This window comes from Papaver somniferum, unplaced genomic scaffold (assembly GCF_003573695.1).
Source record: "Papaver somniferum cultivar HN1 unplaced genomic scaffold, ASM357369v1 unplaced-scaffold_107, whole genome shotgun sequence".
NCBI classification, from domain to species: Eukaryota; Viridiplantae; Streptophyta; class Magnoliopsida; order Ranunculales; family Papaveraceae; genus Papaver; species Papaver somniferum.
Window position 1 is genome coordinate 9621817 of NW_020619603.1, and position 19701 is coordinate 9641517.

At 38.0% G+C, this 19701-nt stretch overlaps 1 long non-coding RNA gene across 1 annotated transcript; it reads right to left on the reverse strand.

The window, feature by feature from the left end:
- Positions 1-16557: 16557 nt before the first annotated feature.
- On the reverse strand, positions 16558-17394 carry LOC113327839. The gene is made up of 3 exons (XR_003349246.1): positions 17255-17394; positions 16915-16992; positions 16558-16803 (listed from the first exon to the last, which is right to left on the reverse strand). It is a non-coding gene; the product is annotated as an uncharacterized LOC113327839 (long non-coding RNA).
- Between the last annotated feature and the right edge of the window lie 2307 nt (positions 17395-19701).

The following is a 19701-nucleotide window of genomic DNA, read 5'->3' on the forward strand; positions in this document are numbered from 1 at the left end:
TCCGAAAGAAGCTATAGTATTCCTCAAAATCATTAATTGTGCCAAATATCTTACGTAAATTTAGTTATAAAATTTAGATTATTAACTTCTTCTTTTTGTGCTGTTGATTCATGATTTAATGATTATCTTATTTTTTGGACTACATATATCAATTATATAAAATATTATGGGTCGTGTAGAATGATTATAAAGATATATTTAGTTAATTAATTAAAAGACTTATTGTAAATAGGTTATGGTTAATAAAAATGTAGACTATCTTTAAGAAAAGCCTTAATATAAAGGCGTAATAATGGCCATTGATTGAAAAGTGAATGAATCCAACTATCTCACGCGTTAGAAAAAAGGATTGGTGATGTCTGCGAGGTGTGAAATAATGCCGTCAGCAAGATGATATCATAATGGCATCGCCATTTTCACATTCAATGATTCTACACGGTACCATGAAACATCCGGGGATGGAAGGCAGCCGAGGATTTTTGATGGTGTGCCCAATTCTCCCTCTCACATGATACTTGGCTGGAAAAATTCATGTGATAGTGTGCCGCATGTCAGTGCCATATCCTACCGTAAGATCAAACCACTATCCGGACTCCATATCCTAAAGTACACACAGACACTAACGAAAGGAATAAAGATAAAGACTACTATCTGTCAGGATTTTTTTAGGGAATAATCACTGACAGCCGCGGAATAAAGGATCTTGAGATATTATGATAAATAATAAGTAAACCAAGCACAAACAACAATAATAATATAAAAAAGATAAATCAACTCACAAGACACAAAATTTATAGTGGTTCGACCAATACATACAACTTGTATATATTGTCTACGTCCACTTTGAGCCCCACCAACTCAAATCCACTATGAAGAAAAACGATTAGAGCGTCGTGTGAATCACAGCAAACCCTTGGTTACACCGCAACAATTACCCGAGACGATAACCTTGTCTCATGTTCCTCACCAATATGCTCTCACAACGAAACCCTATCTTAGCCCTAAAAGCTATACAAGAAATCTCTCACCGATCTCTTAATCGTTTTCTACACAATACACAAATTCTACAAGGCCTAACTACCTATTTATATAGGTTACAAACTTGGCCACCAAGAATTCTAACCGGTTTAGGAAACCCTTTCCCTAAATAACCACGGCTAACTTTAGGAAATAATTAATTAGTCTTCAATAACTAACAATCTCCCACTTTGAAGACTTATTGATTGTCTTACATTCTTCAACTTTGGATTGACGGTGCTAAAACATCTTCCTTGTTAGTGCGGCTCCCCTCCCAGATCCTCATTCTGAGAGACCAACTAAAGTCTTGCAGAGCTTTAGCTTGTCTGATGTAACTCCCTTGGTAAACATATCCGCTGGATTCTTCTAACCAAGAATCTTCTCGAGCTTCAACTCTCCTTCTTCTAAGAGATCCCGAATGAAATGATAACCTATATCTATATGCTTCGTCCTAGCATGATAGGCTGAGTTCTTGGCTAAATGTGTAGCACTTTGATTGTCGCTAAACAGAACACTATCTCGTTGTTCCTTTCACAACTCATCTAACAAACCTCGTAACCAAATCATCTCCTTGGTCGCTTCTGTTACTGCTACGTACTCCGCTTCCGTAGTAGACAATGTCACCAACTTCTGTAACCGGTCGTACTTCGCCTTTTATCTACATCACCTGCGAAGTCTGCATCCACATAATCCCTCAAAATAGAACCGCCTTTTCCATAGCACAATGGTACGTTTGTGTTACCTCTCAAATACCTGATAATCCACTTCACAGCTTCCCAATGTTGTTTTCCTGGGTTGCTTGAATATCTACTCACTACTCCCACTGCATGTGCAATATCCGGTCTCGTGCACACCATAACATACATTAGACTCCCAATAGCCAAAAAATATGGTACGTTAGACATGTACTCCTTTTCTTCATCTGTCTTCGCACATTGCATACTTGAAAGACGAATTTGACTTCCAAGTGGAGAACTAACTGGTTTAGCATTCTCCATATTGAACCTTTTCAACACTCGTTCAATATATTCAGCCTGACTAAGCATAAGTACACCCTTAGCTCTGTTTCATATGATCCTCATACCAAGGATCTGCTTTGCTTCACCAAGATCTTTCATATCAAAATCACTTGCTAATTGTTTCTTCAAATTCTCAACTTCTTGTAGAGATGTTCCTGCAACCAACATATCATCCACATACAGTAGTAATATGATGTAGTCAGAATCATTCCTTTTGAAGTAACAACAATGATCTGCATTACACCGTGAGTAACCACTTCTATGCATGAAGTTATCAAACTTCTTGTACCACTGTCTCGGGGTTTGTTTTAAACCATACAAACTCTTCTTTAGGTTGCACACCATCTCTTCCTTGCCTTTTACTATGAATCCTTCTGGACGCTTCATGTAAATTTCTTCATATAAGTCACTATGAAGAGAAGTTGTCTTTACATCCAACTGTTGTAGGTAGAGATCTTCAGAAGCCACTAGACTTAACAATACTCGAATAGTAGTCATCTTCACAACTGGAGAAAATATCTCGTTGTAATCAACACCAGGTTTTTGCTGGAAACCTTTCACAACCAACCTCTCCTTGTAGCGAATATCTCCATTTTCTTCAGACTTCATCCGAAAATCCACTTGTTATGCAACGCCTTCTTACCTCTTGGTAATTTTACTAACACCCAAGTGTCATTCTCATCAAGTGAATTTATCTCATCCTCCATAGAAAGTTTCCACTTCCTGAATCATCAGCCGCTAGTGCTTCCTTAATATCTTCAGGTTCACCTCCATCCGTAAGTAATAATAATTCAAAGCATACCTTGGGTTTGGTTTAGGAGTTCTTGACGATCTTCGTACTTCTTGTGAAACTGTAGGAATAACTCCCACTGCAGTAGAAGTCTCTTCAACTTGTACTTCTCTGCCATCAGCAACATCATGCTCTTCTTGTTCCACACTTCTTCCAGAAACATCATCAATATCGATATACAACTCCTTATCGACGTTGCTTGACCTGACATCTTCAACTTGTGTTGTATTCCTGTCCTTGTACACTCATTCTCATTAAAAGTGACATCTCTACTTCTAATAACTTTGTGACCCTCATAGTCCCAAAGTTTATACCCAAAAGCGTCAATTCCGTAACCAAGGAATATACACTTCTTTGCTTGAGCACCTATCTTAGACCTCTCACCGGGACTAAGATGAACATAACCAACACAACCAAAAACTTTCAAATAGGAAAGATTTACCTTTTTGCCAGTCCAAACCTCCTCTGGTATCTTCATATCTAATGGACTACTAGGTGTCCTGTTAATTAGATAAGAGCCGTCTCTGTTGCATGTCCCAGAAGGTCTCGGGCAACCAGACTGCAACCTCATGCACCTTGCACGTGCATTCAACGTCCAATTCATACGTTCTGCTACTCCATTCCTGTGGTGTCCTTGGAACTGTCCTCTCCAAACGAATTCCATTTGTAGCACATAACTGTAAGAATTCTGTTTTGTCATACTCACCACCGTTGTCTGACCTTAGACACTTCAACTTCAGACCAGTTTCTGTTTCAACCAAAGCTTTCCACTTCTTAAACACTTCATACACCTCGAACTTATTCTTCATGAAGTAAAGCCACACCTTCCTTGAGTGATCATCAATAAAGGTGACATAATACTGGAACCCGCTGTGAGATGCAACATCAATTGGTCCCCATACATCCGTGTGAACCAAATCAAGTTTTGCACTTCTCAAGTCTCTTCTCCTCTGCTGAAACTAACTCGTTTTTGCTTTCCAAGAACACAGTCTTCACAAAAACTCATATCAACAGACTTCACCTTAGGTAGATATCCTCCCGAACATAGAATCTTCATGTTCTTCTCACTCATGTGCCCTAATCTTCTATGCCATAAGTTAGTGTCTTCACCACTACTAGCCATGCTAAAGTAGTTCCATCTGAAGTCCGGTATAGAGTACCGACTCTAACTCCACGAGCTAACACCATAGCCCTTTCTTTACTTTCCAATTGTGTTTCGTTAACACAACTTCACATCATCATCACAAACTTGGCCCAAGACACCAAGTTCTTCTTCAAATTTGGAACGTGTCGTACATCCTTCAATTTCCATGTCGAACCATTGACTTTCAAGATCACATCACCCAAACCGATGATGTCGCATGCTTCACGTCACCTAAGAATACTTGGCCATATATCCTTCTTTATAAGAGATCATAATACTCTTATCACCCGTTGCATGGAAAGAAGCTCCCGAGTCTATAATCCAAGACTCATCTTGCTTGTCCTCAGAGAGTAGTAGAAAACCTTCCGTAATCACCTTCTTGTTATCAACAAGGACCTTCACCGGTTCCGCAGCTGCAACTACGTTGACCTCTTCTTGATTACCTTTGTTTCCACCATTATTAGCACCTTTGTTTTCCGGAAATCGCACTTGAAGTGTCCTACTTTCTTACACGCCCAACACTCAACAACACCTCTAGGTCGAGATTGAGATCCCCCTAGACTTCCCTCTAGACTTCCATGGATTTGTTGTTGTTGTTCCTATTTGAACTCCTGCCTCTATCTTCATCATGCATACTTAAGGCCGAGCTTGAAAACTAGAAACATAACCTTGTTCTATTCTCTCCTCTTCAGCGATCAACCTTTGTTGCACATCATCAAGCTTCAACTTCTCGCTCCTGCAGAATTGCTATGGTTGTCCTTGCAGTCTCCCAACTCTTTGGTAATGACGACAACAACGTAAAGCTTGAACTTCATCATCAAAAGTAATACTAACTTTTGAAAGCTGAGAAATAATTGATTTAAACTTCCCAAGATGTGCTGAAATCGCTTCGCCTTCTTGCATCTTCAGATTAAATAATTGTTCAACAACATAATCTTCCCGAGGCTGATGACTTTTGATACAACTTTTCAAGTTTATCCATAAGATCTTCGTACTAGTTTCCTCTTGTACGTTATTGTAGACTTCCTCCGTTAGAATCTACGGATCACGGCTACACACTTGCGATCAAGAGTTTCCATTCATCGTCTTTGCGTGCTCCCTTTTTCGCAACTCCACCCAATGGATCACAAGGTCTTTCTCATATAGGTAGTCTTCCATCTGAGACTTCCAAAACGCAAAGTTCTTCCCATTAAAAACTTTAACCCTAGCTACCGTACTTTCGTTATTATCACCCATAACTCCCACTCCAATCGTACTACGATAAACCCTAAAGCTCTAACCCGAGCTCTGATACCAGTTGTCAGGATTTTCTTAGGGAATAATCACTGACAACCGCGGAATAACGGATCTTGAGATATTATGATGAATAATAAGTAAACCAAGCACAAGCAACCTATAATAATACGAGAAAGATAAATCAACTCACAAGACACAAGATTTATAGTGGTTCGACCAATACATACAACTTGTATATATTGTCTACGTCCACTTTGAGCCGCACCAACTCAAATCCACTATGAAGAAAAACGATTACACGTCGTGTGAATCCCAGCAAACCCTTGGTTACAGCGCAACAATTTCCGAGACGATAACCTTGTCTCTTATTCCTCACCAATATGCTTTCACAACGAAACCCTATCTTTAAGTTTAAGACAGAATGAATCCAGTTTCATTCTTGCTATATTTTTGGTGTCCATTTCACCCATACTAATTTGTACTCGTCCATTCGAACTATGTTTTAAAAATTTGGACAAATGACCCATTTTCCGTATGATTAATTGATAAACAGGTTACATTCAAAGCTCTAAAATCCGAAAGAAGCTATAGTATTCCTCAAAATCATTAATTGTGCCAAATATCTTACGTAAATTTAGTTATAAAATTTAGATTATTAACTTCTTCTTTTTGTGCTGTTGATTCATGATTTAATGATTATCTTATTTTTTGGACTACATATATCAATTATATAAAATATTATGGGTCGTGTAGAATGATTTAAAGATATATTTAGTTAATTAATTAAAAGACTTATTGTAAATAGGTTATGGTTAATAAAAATGTAGACTATCTTTAAGAAAAGCCTTAATATAAAGGCGTAATAATGGCCATTGATTGAAAAGTGAATGAATCCAACTATCTCACGCGTTAGAAAAAAGGATTGGTGATGTCTGCGAGGTGTGAAATAATGCCGTCAGCAAGATGATATCATAATGGCATCGCCATTTTCACATTCAATGATTCTACACGGTACCATGAAACATCCGGGGATGGAAGGCAGCCGAGGATTTTTTGGTGTGCCCAATTCTCCCTCTCACATGATACTTGGCTGGAAAATTCATGTGATAGTGTGCCGCATGTCAGTGCCATATCCTACCGTAAGATCAAACCACTATCCGGACTCCATATCCTAAAGTACACACAGACACTAACGAAAGGAATAAAGATAAAGACTACTATCTGTCAGGATTTTTTTAGGGAATAATCACTGACAGCCGCGGAATAAAGGATCTTGAGATATTATGATAAATAATAAGTAAACCAAGCACAAACAACAATAATAATATAAAAAAGATAAATCAACTCACAAGACACAAAATTTATAGTGGTTCGACCAATACATACAACTTGTATATATTGTCTACGTCCACTTTGAGCCCCACCAACTCAAATCCACTATGAAGAAAAACGATTAGAGCGTCGTGTGAATCACAGCAAACCCTTGGTTACACCGCAACAATTACCCGAGACGATAACCTTGTCTCATGTTCCTCACCAATATGCTCTCACAACGAAACCCTATCTTAGCCCTAAAAGCTATACAAGAAATCTCTCACCGATCTCTTAATCGTTTTCTACACAATACACAAATTCTACAAGGCCTAACTACCTATTTATATAGGTTACAAACTTGGCCACCAAGAATTCTAACCGGTTTAGGAAACCCTTTCCCTAAATAACCACGGCTAACTTTAGGAAATAATTAATTAGTCTTCAATAACTAACAATCTCCCACTTTGAAGACTTATTGATTGTCTTACATTCTTCAACTTTGGATTGACGGTGCTAAAACATCTTCCTTGTTAGTGCGGCTCCCCTCCCAGATCCTCATTCTGAGAGACCAACTAAAGTCTTGCAGAGCTTTAGCTTGTCTGATGTAACTCCCTTGGTAAACATATCCGCTGGATTCTTCTAACCAAGAATCTTCTCGAGCTTCAACTCTCCTTCTTCTAAGAGATCCCGAATGAAATGATAACCTATATCTATATGCTTCGTCCTAGCATGATAGGCTGAGTTCTTGGCTAAATGTGTAGCACTTTGATTGTCGCTAAACAGAACACTATCTCGTTGTTCCTTTCACAACTCATCTAACAAACCTCGTAACCAAATCATCTCCTTGGTCGCTTCTGTTACTGCTACGTACTCCGCTTCCGTAGTAGACAATGTCACCAACTTCTGTAACCGGTCGTACTTCGCCTTTTATCTACATCACCTGCGAAGTCTGCATCCACATAATCCCTCAAAATAGAACCGCCTTTTCCATAGCACAATGGTACGTTTGTGTTACCTCTCAAATACCTGATAATCCACTTCACAGCTTCCCAATGTTGTTTTCCTGGGTTGCTTGAATATCTACTCACTACTCCCACTGCATGTGCAATATCCGGTCTCGTGCACACCATAACATACATTAGACTCCCAATAGCCAAAAATATGGTACGTTAGACATGTACTCCTTTTCTTCATCTGTCTTCGCACATTGCATACTTGAAAGACGAATTTGACTTCCAAGTGGAGAACTAACTGGTTTAGCATTCTCCATATTGAACCTTTTCAACACTCGTTCAATATATTCAGCCTGACTAAGCATAAGTACACCCTTAGCTCTGTTTCATATGATCCTCATACCAAGGATCTGCTTTGCTTCACCAAGATCTTTCATATCAAAATCACTTGCTAATTGTTTCTTCAAATTCTCAACTTCTTGTAGAGATGTTCCTGCAACCAACATATCATCCACATACAGTAGTAATATGATGTAGTCAGAATCATTCCTTTTGAAGTAACAACAATGATCTGCATTACACCGTGAGTAACCACTTCTATGCATGAAGTTATCAAACTTCTTGTACCACTGTCTCGGGGTTTGTTTTAAACCATACAAACTCTTCTTTAGGTTGCACACCATCTCTTCCTTGCCTTTTACTATGAATCCTTCTGGACGCTTCATGTAAATTTCTTCATATAAGTCACTATGAAGAGAAGTTGTCTTTACATCCAACTGTTGTAGGTAGAGATCTTCAGAAGCCACTAGACTTAACAATACTCGAATAGTAGTCATCTTCACAACTGGAGAAAATATCTCGTTGTAATCAACACCAGGTTTTTGCTGGAAACCTTTCACAACCAACCTCTCCTTGTAGCGAATATCTCCATTTTCTTCAGACTTCATCCGACAAATCCACTTATTATGCAACGCCTTCTTACCTCTTGGTAATTTTACTAACACCCAAGTGTCATTCTCATCAAGTGAATTTATCTCATCCTCCATAGAAAGTTTCCACTTTCCTGAATCGTCAGCCGCTAGTGCTTCCTTAATATCTTCAGGTTCACCTCCATCCGTAAGTAATAAATAATTCAAAGCATACCTTGTGTTTGGTTTAGGAGCTCTTGACGATCTTCGTACTTCTTGTGAAACTGTAGGAATAACTCCCACTGCAGTAGAAGTCTCTTCAACTTGTACTTCTCTGCCATCAGCAACATCATGCTCTTCTTGTTCCACACTTCTTCCAGAAACATCATCAATATCGATATACAACTCCTTATCGACGTTGCTTGACCTGACATCTTCAACTTGTGTTGTATTCCTGTCCTTGTACATCTCATTCTCATTAAAAGTGACATCTCTACTTCTAATAAATTTTGTGACCCTCATAGTCCCAAAGTTTATACCCAAAAGCGTCAATTCCGTAACCAAGGAATATACACTTCTTTGCTTGAGCACCTATCTTAGACCTCTCACCGGGACTAAGATGAACATAACTAACACAACCAAAAACTTTCAAATAGGAAATATTTACCTTTTTGCCAGTCCAAACCTCATCTGGTATCCTCATATCTAATGGACTACTAGGTGTCCTGTTAATTAGATAAGTAGCCGTCTCTGTTGCATGTTCCCAGAAGGTCTCGGGCATACCAGACTGCAACCTCATGCACCTTGCACGTGCATTCAACGTCCAATTCATACGTTCTGCTACTCCATTCTCTTGTGGTGTCCTTGGAACTGTCCTCTCCAAACGAATTCCATTTGTAGCACATAACTGTAAGAATTCTGTTTTGTCATACTCACCACCGTTGTCTGACCTTAGACACTTCAACTTCAGACCAGTTTCTGTTTCAACCAAATCTTTCCACTTCTTAAACACTTCATACACCTCGAACTTATTCTTCATGAAGTAAAGCCACACCTTCCTTGAGTGATCATCAATAAAGGTGACATAATACTGGAACCCGCTGTGAGATGCAACATCAATTGGTCCCCATACATCCGTGTGAACCAAATCAAGTTTTGCACTTCTCAAGTCTCTTCTTCCTCTGCTGAAACTAACTCGTTTTTGCTTTCCAAGAACACAGTCTTCACAAAAACTCATATCAACAGACTTCACCTTAGGTAGATATCCTCCCGAACATAGAATCTTCATGTTCTTCTCACTCATGTGCCCTAATCTTCTATGCCATAAGTTAGTGTCTTCACCACTACTAGACAATGCTAAATTAGTTCCATCTGAAGTCCAGTATAGAGTACCGACTCTAACTCCACGAGCTAATACCATAGCCCCTTTCTTTACTTTCCAATTGTGTTTCGTTAACACAACTTCACAATCATCATCACAAACTTGGCCCAGAGAAACCAAGTTCTTCTTCAAATTTGTAATGTGTAGTACATCTTTCAATTTCCATGTCGAACCATTGACTTTCAAGATCACATCACCCAAACCGATGATGTCGCATGCTTCACTGTCACCTAAGAATACTTGGCCATAATATCCTTCTTTATAAGAGATCATAATACTCTTATCACCCGTTGCATGGAAAGAAGCTCCCGAGTCTATAATCCAAGACTCATCTTGCTTTTCCTCAGAGAGTAGTAGAAAACCTTCCGTAATCACCTTCTTGTTATCAGCAAGGACCTTCACCGGTTCCGCAGCTGCAACTGCGTTGACCTCTTCTTGGTTACCTTTGTTTCCACCATTATTAGCACTTTTGTTTTCCGGAAAATCGCACTTGAAGTGTCCTACTTTCTTACACTCCCAACACTCAACAACACCTCTAGGTCGATATTGACATCCCCCCTAGACTTCCCTCTAGACTTCCATATGGATTTGTTGTTGTTGTTCCTATTTGAACTCCTGCCTCTATCTTCATCATGCATACTTAAGGCCGAGCTTGAAAAACTAGAAACATAACCTTGTTCTATTCTTCTCTCCTCTTCAGCGATCAACCTTTGCTGCACATCATCAAGCTTCAACTTCTCGCTCTCTGCAGAATTGCTTATGGTTGTCCTTGCAGTCTCCCAACTCTTTGGTAATGACGACAACAACCGTAAAGCTTGAACTTCATCATGAAAAGTAATACTAACTTTTGAAAGCTGAGAAATAATTGATTTAAACTTCCCAAGATATGTTGAAATCGCGTCGCCTTCTTGTATCTTCAGATTAAATAATTGTTCAAACAACATAATCTTCCCCGAGGCTGATGACTTTTGATACAACTTTTCAAGTTTATCCATAAGATTCTTCGTACTAGTTTCCTCTTGTACGTTATTGTAGACTTCCTCCGTTACGAATCTACGGATCACGGCTACACACTTGCGATCAAGAGTATTCCATTCATCGTCTTTGCGTGCTACCTTTTTTGCAACTCCACCCAATGGATCAACAAGGTCTTTCTCATATAGGTAGTCTTCCATCCGAGACTTCCAAAACGCAAAGTTCTTCCCCTTAAAAACTTTAACTCTAGCTACCGTACTTTCGTTATTATCACCCATAACTCCCACTCCAATCGTACTACAATAAACCCTAAAGCTCTAACCCGAGCTCTGATACCAGTTGTCAGGATTTTCTTAGGGAATAATCACTGACAACCGCGGAATAACGGATCTTGAGATATTATGATGAATAATAAGTAAACCAAGTACAATAACCTATAATAATACGAGAAAGATAAATCAACTCACAAGACACAAGATTTATAATTGTTCGACCAATACATACAACTTGTATATATTGTCTACGTCCACTTCGAGCCGCACCAACTCAAATCCACTATGAAGAAAAACGATTACATCGTCGTGTGAATCCCAGCAAACTCTTGGTTACACCGCAACAATTATCCGAGACGATAACCTTGTCTCCTATTCCTCACCAATATGCTTTCACAACGAAACCCTATCTTTAGCCCTAAAAGCTATACAAGAAATTTCTCACCGATCTCTTAATCGTTTTCTACACAATGCACAAATTATACAAGGCCTAACTACCTATTTATATAGGTTACAAACTTGGCCACCAAAAATTATAACCGGTTTAGGAAACTCCTTCCCTAAATAACCACGACTAACTTTGGGAAATAATTAATTAATTTTCAATAACTAACATTATGGATAATGAAGAGCTGAGTCATCCCCGACAACCTTAACAATTACTGGAAGTGGAGTGGGATCCCCGACTTAACAACCTCAACAGCTACGCCCACTTGTTTCAGATTTCCTTGATAAAAACAAAAGTATAAAGGATTATTGTCAATTAAGTCCTTAAAGGAAAAGGGGAAGGAAAAGTAAAAGGAAAAGTTACCAATTAAAAAGTGTTTGCGAAAATTTAAGATAAAGTACCCAAAGACATTTGGGCAATTTCAGTGGGAGTACATTAAAAAATTAAGGGTCTTGTTAACCTGTATACCCATATACATGTTAAGATTTATTAAAACAACTATTTTTTGCGTTGGAAACAAAATTTGTTTGTTTTATTGGGATTTCTAGTAGAATAAGACAAAAAAACACAATTTTCAATGCAATAAAATAATCTCTTTATTAAACCAATAGCTTGTTGTTAGGTTACCAATCAATAGCTTTGTTTAATCATCACTCTTATTTTATTTATGATTTCTATGTATAAAATAACTCTTTATTAAACCTTAACATGTATACGGGTATACAAGTTAACAAAAGCCAAAAATTAATTAGATGGGCGAATAAAAAACCATATTATATGGAATAATGAGCAGAATTCATTGTTTCATTAACTTTTAAGTGATCCCTCGGTGATCATGTCGAAATTAAATAGAAATAGAGACAAAAAAAAAGGTTTTTAAACGATCATAGAAATGCCAAGCGGCCTTGGCATGACTTGCCTCTAAAGATCCATCGAGCGACCATCAATAAGCAGGTAGTCATTTGACCACAATGCTCAAATGTCTAATTTCAGACATTTACCGTTCCAATTTGTCAAGTTTTATGTCTTAATAATAGGAAAATTTCCAATTTAAGAACTCCATTGGAATTGCTTTATTAGTGTACTTCTACGTACTTTAACTTCCACTTGCCAATTTCATATGAACATCATCAGCAATAGCGGAGTCAGGATTTCAAAAGTAGGGGTTAAGAATAGAAATTCAAAACGAATAAATATAACTAATCAACCGTGTAGGGAATCTAGGACTAAACCTATTGGACATCATAAGTGGTGCCTACAAACATTAATAGGAGTCCATGATTTTAAAGAATGACGTTTATTTTGAAAGATTCATCCCGAAGATAAGTTTATTATATGGTTTAAATGAGGTATATGGTTTAAAATGAGTTATTTGGAAGATCAACATGAACGTTATCTAATGTTTCATTATATTGTTTAGAATGAGTTATTGTCTGTAGCGTTTATAAAATATACGGAAAGCCCACTAATCAAACCGGTCTAGCACGTGAAAGAATATTCCAGAAGTCTTGTCATCCAATTTGCTTACATACCAAGTTTATATCAGAATTATGGTATACATAAACTATATAAATACATGTATACGAAACCCTAAGAGATATGGAATTCTAGTTTAGTGTTTGTACCGTCAATAAAATTGGTGGTAGCTGCTAATCATGCTCGTCTAGCTCGTGAAAGAAGTTTCTAGAAGTTTCCACAAGTCTGGTTGCCCAAGTTGCTTATAAATAAAGATTGTATCATAATTAGAGTATACATAAAATATATAAATATATGTATCCTAAAACCTAAGAAGATATGTAATTCTAGGTCAGTTAACCGTACAATATTATTGTAGTCATCACATCAAAATCTCACCCAACCGGACTCCATCCGTGGATGTAAGCATCCCTCGCCGAACCAAGTTAAATTCTTGTGTCCTCTATTTGCCTTTTTTATACATTCTTTAGCCCTAATTTACTACGTCATCATCAAACCAGTCGTGTTTAGTACCTAAAACTAATTTTGGGTACAAACATTTGCGCAAATTAAGGGAATTCATGTGAAAGATTCATGTTCTTTTCATTGAGAAAAGTGTGGAAAAATTTATGTACTAGTTCCATGCAAAAATCAGTCGTGGAAAGCGAGAAAAAAAGTTAGGGTTCATGTGAACGCGTTGCAAATCAGCCATGGCGATCAGAGTAGAAGAAAGCGTTGCAAAACGAATAAGTAAGGCATACAGCGTGGCCAAATATTTTTTCTTGTACAGACACATAGGTCCAACCTCAAGTATGCTCATACATACAATCCAGTCCGTCAGATCCAACCGCTGTAGCCGAGCCAAGCCTAGGCCATGCAGCCGGTTTAGTTAGTTGGTCCAGTCTTGGTCCAATCTGGTTCAATCAGTCTTGTTCAGTTCTGGTTCAACCTGGTTGATACCATTCGGGTCCAACGATTTACCATGTCAGCTTGCAAGGTCCAGTCAGCCTCTTTGCCGTAAGCGGAAATATCAAGCCATCATCCACGATGAAATGTCAAAAACTGATTTTGCGTCGCATGCCACGTCTGCACGTTCGGTGCCACATCAGCTCGCCCGGTGCCATATCAGCACTGTTATCCAGTCAATGACACCACTTCAGCTTCAACAAGCGCGATTCTTGAAATTCTTCGAATCCTTTACTCGGGTCAGTGCATCCAAATGTAAAACCCTAGGATGACGTTTCGGAGGATCATTGGTGGAAGAAGTATTGATAGTGTCCTTTTGCAAAATATGAAGTTAGGAAATGGTACGAAGAAAGGAACCACGAAGTAGAGAAAGTAAAATACCTTATCAACAGGGGAAGACGCCATGAAGCGATCACACTTCCTCTGACCTCTGGTGGACCTCGCAGCAACTTGGGGGCCAACAGACGCATCATCCTACAAAGATATAAAGTTAGAGAATAATTTGATGACAAAGGCAACCAAGTAAAGCGACTGAATGATACCTGTTCCGAAGCAGGAGACTCAGTAGTAGCATCATTCTTCTTGCGATCCTTGAGTAAACCAGCAGGAGGAGTAGAATACTAGAACAAGCAAGATAAATTCAAAAACAATAAAAGAAAAGTAAACAGATTAGAAAGGGAACGGAAATTACCCCAGTCGGCATCTCAAACCATTGAAGCCTCCCAGTGTCATAAGCCGCGAAGTGACTGTGCTCAGGAAGATCACCGGAGCGGACTTCGCCATTGGGATCAAAACCCCAAACCAAAGGACCTTCAATAATCAGAGGAAACATCATCCAATCTTCTTCATTAGACCAACGAAGATGATCATTCTTCCCATGACCGAAAGGATCAACATCTTGTAGAAGAGACTTAAAAGAGTCTTCTAGGGATTTTCGAGCAAGCTTAACACCCAACTCTCGATACTTCCTCGTGCTAATGGTTTTATAAGTGTAGTTCTCAATAAAAGAATCGATGTTATATTCTTCAGGATTATAGTCCATCGCGAAAGACGGGATCTGAGAAGGCTCACCTTTCAATGTATCACAAATTAATTTGCGATAAGAATTGCATTCCCACTAAGTTGAAAAACACCTCGCTTAAGCTTCGTCAGTATTTCGTAGAAGAGAGGATTTTTTGGATCATACAGAGGAAAGGAAAGCCCCACCCTCAACTGACCTGCTTTGATAATGATTCTGATAGCAGACCAAGACTCGGATTGAATCCACCTATAGTTCAGTTCCATGTTCTTTGTTGATGAGATGGGAGGAGTAACAGACGAATCAACCGCAGGGGAAAGAGAAAGACCCTTTTTCTCGAACTCTACTTGAAATTCTTCAAAAGTCTTAGAAGATGTTTGAGATAGGGTTTTTCTTGGGATCCATTGATCGGGAGATTAAAAGGGTTCAAAAGATTTAGAATAAGGAGAAAGTTGCAATTGAAGAAACTGATCACAAAGAAGAAAATAGCTGTGGCAGAGAAGAAGAAGAAGACTGAAAGAAAGTGAAGGAAGTTAGGACTGGTCGAGATATTTATTGTAAGGCAAAAATAATCGGCTATGACAGGTCATCGAAATGGTGAAGGAAGTGGAACCGGTTATGAGAGGTTAGAAAAGAACGTGGCGACGTGGAGGAGAGAATGACGGAAACGTGGCGGTTACGAATTTAATACGAGATTCTCTTTCCATCCTTAATCCTTGCGAATGAAACGAGAAAAGGGAAAATGTAGGTACAGAAACCTACTCGTCACGTGGTCGAACGAGGTTGCTCGAAGTGAACGAAATGAATCTTAGATAGAAGATCTTTTATCAACCCCGAGGGTGAAGATAGATGGCGAAGAACAAGTTACGAAGTGAAGTGAATAATAGCTTCACACGAAAATGGATTGTTGAACAAGAAATGGAGACAGCCGTACAGACTGGTACCGAAGATCGGCGAATGAAATGGAAAACTATTGAAAATGTCCTGGGCGAAGTATAAAGTACAATCACGTGAATTGTGCGATTATCTGCGAAGTGAAATGAGTTGTAAACCAATACTCAGTTTTGCCTATAAATAGAGACCTTAGTTCTTTGTGAAAGGAGTTGGATTTATATATGGAGAGGTCATGTTTAGAGAAAGTAAGTGCGGGTTATTGTGAATTTTCATTCTTGTAATATAATCATCATCATCATCAACTTAATCTATCTTATAAAAAAGAACTTCATTCTTGTTTGCTTAATTATGTCTTAGAATTACCATATTAATTATTTGGGTGTACTAGGTTTCCAGTAGTTACAGGCAGCTATTGGGAATAGAGTACATATGAATTTCACCAACTTAGTCTATAATTGGGATACATTCTTCTCCTAATTTTGCACTTTTTTTTTGTTTTTTGCATTTCTACCATTGGTAGAACTCTTGTACATTCTACTATCTCTTAATAACATTTCTTCCTTCTGATCAAATAAAGAAAATAAAAAAGATAGAGTGTCGGGTTTTGTCTAACAATTGCCATAAAATGGTTGCTCAAGAAAAAATTCTTGCTGGAGTATCAGCATCATGGAGACAAAATATTAATGCAAGGATAAAGGCCTTGATTGGTAAGTTTTATAAACCCAGATAAGGAGACGACACCCACACAAATAAAAGACGCCATTAAATAATACTTATATAGTTGAGTAGGTATGTATGGTGGTATTGGTAGGAACAACCATATATACATATCCAACTTTATTCTTACAACAACACTAAAATACTAGACAACAAGAACACATTGGTATTACTTCATAACTGTGGACTAGCTGCCTCCGTCACAGTTGAAGGACCTAAATAGCTTGAATTTTGACATGAGCACCAACGATACCGTTATCATCATCATCTCCTTCTAACCCATCCCCGATATGAACCTGCATGCATCACAATGAACACTATTATTGATATACAGCCCCTAATTCGAAAGCTCGTCTCGACGAAACCTACAGACTAATCATATGTGGGTATGGAGAGATGAAACTTACGATGTATGAGGAGGGGCAACACCAACGATAAAGCTTTGACTGTCGTAGCTATCATCAATGTCTGGGTACATCTTGCACCTGTAATTAACAGTGAACGGAACCACTGTCATCACCACCACAAGTATCTTTAAATTATGTATGTAAAAGAAAATGGAACGCAAAACCCTTATGCTGATCTTATTATGCTGAAATAAGAACTATTTATACCACATTTTACTAAAATTTTGATTAGAGAGGAATACGGGAGACTATAGTTAGTACTAGAAAATGATGGACCAAGAAAACGTAATAATTTGCTGAGTAAGAAAAGATGTAGTGATCAAATTTGAGATAACATTACCCTCCATTGCTAGCGTCGCAGATACAGCCTGACCAACAGCCACAGCTTCCACCACAGTAAGACATGATTTGTCTAAGAAGAAGAAGAAGTAGAAAAGGAAAATTTCTGAACTTGAAAAGAGAAGTTAAGTTTGTTTTTTGATTAAGCTAAATAGTGGATGCTACTAATAAGGTCCATTTATAGTGAAGTTGTGAATGCTGAGTAACAGTTAGCTTAAACAATTATAATATAATTAAAGATTATATGCACTTGTGAAAGTTATGAGAAGAGTAACTAACTTTTTTTTTTTGGTCGGCAAAGACTTACTTGATTGCTAAAGTGTAGAATATGATTAAAGCGTATCATATTTGAAATCCTAAGATTGTGGATGACAATTGGAAAACTCTTTAACATTAACAACTTTTTCTTTTTGAAAGATTATAGTATACCATAATATAAACTATATTACTACAGCGAGTGGACGGATCCATTCATGTGAAAGCAGATTTCTGGCCAAAACACTCCAGCGACTGGGTGCCTCCATTCTTGTGAAATCAAGTCCACCGTTCACACAGAAAATCCATGGTGCTCGCCCATATTCAGTCTTTATTAAATTATCCACCGAACCAACAAGTCACGAAATTCTAAGATTTTGGTTTAAAGCAAATCTTGATTTGGTTGATAATATAAAAATAAAAAGGTGCCTGGTGCTGGTTAAAAGAGGATTGAAGATGAAGTCAGCAACATGTTGTCGTTGTGACGCCAACAAAATGACTCCAAGAAGACGACAGCATTGGCACATAATAATACATTCGTGGGTGCCCCTTAATATTTATTCGACTGTCAACTGCACTTGTCCATTTAGCATTGGATAAATATTTACTCTCCTTTCTCATCCATTAACGCGAAAACTCCTAAAAAAAACCAAGAAGTGGAAATGATACCACAAAATTTGAAGAAAAAATAGAATAGACACGAAAATATAAGGGATTTTTAACAAACTGCCACACTTGCAAATCCCGATTCAAGAAAATGCCACCGTTTTTTTCAGAGTTTATTAAATGCCACAACCGTTAGATATTCCATCAGGGCCCACTAACTCGGTCTATAATCATTGAAAAAGTCAATACAACGTGTCAACATTACCTAACTACCCTTGAATTCGTGTTGGTCCAAACTCGACAATGACTCACACTATTAGGTCGATTTGAATCAGTTACAAGAAGCAACATTACCTAACTACACTTGAATTCTCTTTCTCTTTCCTTTCTTCTCTTCCTTCTCCTTCTTCTTTTTCTCCGGCGTTTCAGAGATGAAATCTCTGTTGAGAAAACCTTGCAGAAAATTAGTGAAACCAATCAACCGAGTGTGGTGCTGATGAGTTCATAGTTGGGTTTGGTTAGAATCCACGATTGAGTTGAAGCGAAGTGTTTCTGTGAAGGTTAGAGTTTGATGTTGAGTTTATTTGGAATTGATACGCTAAACGGGATGTTAACAAATGAAGATCAAAGGGTTATTGCTAAACTGAAGTTGTAGTATTTTCTTGAAGAAGAATTGAGATGTTAATGAAATTGTGAAGAAATTAGGGTTCCTGAAATGAATTTCGAGATTCAATTAAGGGTGACTAAGAAGGAATTAAAGGATGGGTTGAATAGATTGGAAGATTTTGATGGATGAATTGAGTTTGATTGAGAGAATAGAATATTTGGGAATTGAATTAGGGTTGGTTAAGAACTGATGTTGATGGATGAACTGAATTGAGGGTTTAGATGATTAATTGGAGGTGGGTTTGATCTGAATTGAGAGTTACGGTTGGAGACTAGCTTAAGTTCAATAGTTAGAGTTTGTATTTGGAACTCAGATGAATTATGAAGTTATCTGGGATGAACTGGCTGGTGCTTGAGTAAATGAGTTTGAGGTAATTGTTCTTCTCTATGAATTTTGTTTAAGTTATGCAGTTTTGTTGTTGAATTTATGGACGTATCTATAGACAGTGAATTGAGATGGATAAGATGAGTATGGTGGTTATGACATGAAGCCATGATTACAGTTTAGAATTTAGGGTTTGAATGTATGTTGTTGGTGTTGTCTATGCAGATGGAAGCACTGGTGGAATTGAGATTTAACAGAAGGAAAGACAAATTTGAAGCTCCTGTTGTTGTTGACTGATCGAATGGACATTAAGCTCACTGCCATGGAATGAATGGGTCTGTGATAAAGAGGGGTTTTGAGTTGAGGTAGTGATTCATAGGCATGGTCCTAGTAGTGTTGTGAGATGATTGTGCTGTGAATGTGTTTGAGTTTGAGTTATGGGTTGCAGAGAAGAATTTAGGGCTCAAGATAGAAATTGAATGTGTTTGTGTTATATTGAATCATTGCAGAGACACGATAAGTTTATTGGATGTTAGAGAACTGAAAAAAATGAAGCAGCGATGGAAGTATAGATGAATGTTAGGAATTTGCAGGGA